Genomic DNA, 4,086 nt, shown 5'->3' on the forward strand with positions numbered 1-4,086 from the left:
CTGAAGCTTGGCTAGCCAAGTCTAATTTTTTTAGACTGAAGCTTTAGACTAACATTACATGATTCCTGGAATTCCTATTAAAAAATTTTGAACTTATTTATTTTCTCTTTTTCCAAATAATTTTCGAAAAATACCAAAAAAATTTTATAAAATCATAAAAAAAAATTTTTAGTTTGGTGTCTTGCATGTTTTTCTTTTCTTAAAAATTTTCAAAAATATGTTCTTAATGTTCATCATGATCTTCAAAATGTTCTTGGTGTTCATCTTAATATTCAAAGAGTTCTTGCATGCATTATTAGTTTTGATCTTAAATTTTTATGTTTTGCATCATTTTTATGTTTTTCTCTCTCCTCAATAAAAACTCAAAAGTAAAAAAAAAATATCTTTCCCTTATTTCACTCATAAATTTCAAAAATTTAAATTGATTTAGTCATAAAATTTTAAAATTTAATTGTTTCTTACTAGTCAAGTCAAATTTTCAATTTAAAATTTTTATCTTTTTCAAATCTTTTTCAAAAATTAAATCTTTTTCATTTTTTATCTTATTTTCGAAAACTTTTAAAATTTGATTTTCAAAATCTTTTTCTCACTTTTATTTCATAATTAATGTTAACAATTAATATTTAGATTCAAAAAATTTTCAAGTTGTTACTTGCCTATTAAGAAAAGTTCAATCTTTAAATTTTAAAATCATATCTTTTAGTTTCTTGTTAGTCAAGTAATCAACTTTAATTTCAAAAATCAAATCCTTTTAATTTCCTTTTAAAATCTTTTTCAAAATGAATTTCAATCATATCTTTTTCAAAATCAATTTCAAAATCTTTTCTAACTTCTTATCTTTTCAAAATTGATTTTCAAATCTTTTTCAATTAACTACTTGACTTTTTGTGTGTTTTACTGTTTCTTATCTTTTTCAAAACTACCTAACTAATTTCCTCTTTCCAATTTTCGAAAACTACTAACCCCTTTTTCAAAATACTTTTTAATTAACTAATTCTTTTAAATTTTAATTTTAATCTTATTTCTTCTCCTAAATTTCGAATACTAACCAATAATTAAAATAAAAACAAAAATATTTTCCTTTTATTTTAATTTAAAATTCGAACTCCCTCCCTCTCTCATCTCTTTCTATTTATTTATTTATTTACTAACACTTCTCTTCCTCTTAAAAATTCGAACCCTCTCTCGCTCTCTGTGTTCGAATTCTTCATCTTCTCTCTTCTTCATTCTACTCTTCTATTCTTCTACTCACATAAAGGAATCTCTGTACTGTGACATAGAAGATTCCTCTTCTTTTCTGTTCTCTTCTTTTTCATATGAGCAGGAGCAAGGATAAGAACATTCTTGTTGAAGCTGATCCGAAACCTGAAAGGACTCTAAGGAGGAAGCTAAAGCACAACACTCTGGAGAGAACCTGACAGAATTTTTCGAAAAAGAAGAAAAGATGGCCAAACCCAACAACAATGGTGAAAATGCAAAGAAGATGCTTGGTGACTTTATTGCACCCTCTTCTGACTTCTGTGGAAGGAGCATCTCAATTCCTACAATTGGAGCAAACAACTTTGAGCTTAAGCCTCAATTAGTTTCTCTGATGCAGTAGAATTGCAAGCTTTATGGACTTCCATTGGAAGATCCTCATCAGTTTTTAGCTGAATTCTTACAAATCTGTGACACTGTTAAGACCAATGGGGTTAATCCTGAGGTCTACAGACTTATGCTTTTCCCCTTTGCTGTAAGAGACAGAGCTAGGATATGGTTGGATTCACAACCTAAAGATAGCCTGAACTCTTGGGAAAAGTTGGTCAATGCTTTCTTGGCCAAATTCTTTCCACCTCAAAAATTGAGCAAGCTTAGAGTGGAAGTCCAAACCTTCAGACAGAAGGAAGGTGAATCCCTCTATGAAGCTTGGGAAAGATACAAGCAATTGATCAGAAGGTGCCCTTCTGGCATGCTTTCAGAATGGAGCATCATATGTATATTCTATGATGGTCTGTCTGAATTGTCCAAGATGTCATTGGACAACTCTGCTGGTGGATCTCTTCGTCTAAAGAAGACACCTGAAGAAGCCCAGGAACTCATTGAAATGGTTGCAAATAACCAGTTTATGTACACTTCTGAAAGGAATCCTGTGAATAATGGGACAACTCAGAAAAAAGGAGTTCTTGAGATTAATACTCTGAATGCCATATTGGCTCAGAACAAAATATTGACTCAGCAAGTCAATATGATTTCTCAGAGTCTGTCTGGAATGCAAGCTGCAACAGGCAGTACTAAGGAAGCTTCCTCTGAAGAAGAAGCCTATGACTCTGAGAATCCTGGAATGGAAAAAGTGAATTACATGGGAGATTCCTATGGAAACACTTACAATCCTTCATGGAGGAATCATCTAAATTTCTCATGGAAGGATCAACAGAAGCCTAATCAAGGCTTCAGTAACAATAATGGTGGGAGAGCACGGTTTGGCAATAACAAACCTTTTCCATCATCTTCTCAGCAACAGACAGAGAATTCTAAGAAGAGCCACTCTGACTTAGCAACTGTAGTCTCTGATCTATCTAAAACCACTCTCAGTTTCATGATTGAAACAAGGTCCTCCATTAGAAATTTGGAGGCACAAGTGGGTCAGCTGAGTAAAAGAGTTACTGAACTCCCTCCTAGTACTCTCCCAAGCAATACAAAAGAGAATCCAAAAAGAGAATGCAAGGCCATAAATATAACCAACATGGCCGAATGCGTGGAGGAGGGAAAGGCAGTGATTTCCACTGAGGAAGACCTCAATGGACGTCCACTGGCCTCCAAAGAGTTCCCTAATGAGGAACCACAGGAATCTGAGGCTAATATAGAGACCATAGAGATTCCACTGAACTTACTGTTGCCATTTATGAGCTCTGATGAGTATTCTTCCTCTGAAGAGGATGAAGATATTATTGAAGAGTAAGCTGCTCAATATCTAGGAGCAATCATGAAGCTGAATACCAAGCTATTTGGTAATGAGACTTGGGAGGATGAACCTCTATTGCTCATCAATGAACTGAATGATCTGGTTCAACTAAAATTACCTCAGAAGAAATAGGATCCTGGAAAATTCTTAATCCCTTGTACCATAGGCACCATGCCTTTAAAAAAGCTCTGTGTGACCTTGGTTCAAGTATAAACCTCATGCCCCTCTCCATAATGGAGAAACTAGGAATCTTTGAGGTGTAAGCTACTAAAATCTCACTAGAGATGTGGTGCACGAAATTGTGATGTCCAGGCTCAAATAATCCCTGGCAACGTGAGCAACTTGGTACGCGTAATCGTGATTACACATTCTTAATTTGTCACAACTTCGATACAACTAACCAGCAAGTGCACTGGGTCGTCCAAGTAATACCTTACGTGAGTAAGGGTCGAATCCCACGGAGATTGTTGGTATGAAGCAAGCTATGGTCACCTTGTAAATCTCAGTCAGGCGGATATAAAATAGTAATGGTGTTTTTGAATATTAATTAATAAAAGTAAAGATAGAAATACTTATGTAAATCATTGGTGAGGATTTCAGATAAGCGTATGGAGATGCATTCGTCCCTCTGAACCTCTGCTTTCCTGCTATCTTCATCCAATCAGTCTTACTCCTTTCCATGGCTAGCTTTATGCAAGGGCATCACCGTTGTCAGTGGCTACATCCCCTCCTCTCAGTGAAAAATATGCTCACATGCTCTGTCACAGCACGGCTAATCATCTGTCGGTTCTCGATCATGCTGGAATAGGATTCACCCTCCTTTTGCGTCTGTCACTAACGCCCAGCAATCGCGAGTTTGAAGCTCGTCACAGTCATTCAATCATTGAATCCTACTCGGAATAGCACAGACAAGGTTGACAAGGTTTAGATTCTCTTGAATACCGCCATCATTCTAGCTTAGCCACGAAGATTCTGGTTAGGAGATCTAAGAGATACTCATTCAAGCTTTTCAAGCTTTAGAACGGAAGTGGTTGTCAGGCACGCGTTCATAAGGGAGAAGGATGATGAGCGTCACACATAATCATCACCTTCATCACATTCTTGGGTGCGAATGGATATCTTAGAAGCAAAATAAGATGAATTGA

This window comes from Arachis ipaensis, chromosome B07, assembly GCF_000816755.2.
Source record: "Arachis ipaensis cultivar K30076 chromosome B07, Araip1.1, whole genome shotgun sequence".
In the NCBI taxonomy this organism is placed as follows: domain Eukaryota; kingdom Viridiplantae; phylum Streptophyta; class Magnoliopsida; order Fabales; family Fabaceae; genus Arachis; species Arachis ipaensis.